Raw genomic sequence first — 731 nt, forward strand, 5'->3', positions numbered from 1 at the left:
AATGGAATATGTGTTAGAAAGGACAAATGACACTTGTTCTACTTGTTTATATGCGACTGCCCATCTCATTGTCCCCAGAAAGCATCTTTGGAAGTGATGGCTGATGATTGGTTGAAACCGGGCTGACCCCAAGCCAGTTTAATGAAATGAGTGGAATTGGATTGGATTGGATTGGTTAGCGGAGACGGTTGCGACGTGAAACAGAGCTGGAGTATTTAGTGTTAGTCACTCATCAAAGATGCATAGCTAGGGCTCTGTGGCACAGAATATTCAGGTTGTGGTTAGGCTAGGCTAGGGACCTCCTGCAAACTGCATTGTCAAAGTCAGGCACACCCTGTATACAAGTGTCCCCTCTTCTGGCATGCCAAAGACAACAGGTGGAGAAGGCTATCAGCAACACACACACACACAGACAGTACAAGTCTCCTCCATGTCCTCCTCTCCAGCTCCACTCTCCACAGGCATAGCCTATTTCCTGTTCTGTCCCTCTCTCCATGAAATGTGGTTTCCATCTCTCCCCTGAGGTGACTAGAGTCACTTCCCTTCACACTGGCTTATACCCAAAAATAATTTTACTATCCGTGGACCGCCAAGTCAACTGTGTTATATTATATCACACTTTCACTAGGGCTCATTARGAGACGGTGGTGGTCTCAAGTCTTTCACTAGGGCTCATTAGGAGACGGTGGTCTCAGTCTTTCACTAGGGCTCATTAGGAGACGGTGGTCTCA

The sequence above is a fragment of the Salvelinus sp. IW2-2015 genome, linkage group LG6.1, assembly GCF_002910315.2.
Source record: "Salvelinus sp. IW2-2015 linkage group LG6.1, ASM291031v2, whole genome shotgun sequence".
NCBI classification, from domain to species: Eukaryota; Metazoa; Chordata; class Actinopteri; order Salmoniformes; family Salmonidae; genus Salvelinus; species Salvelinus sp. IW2-2015.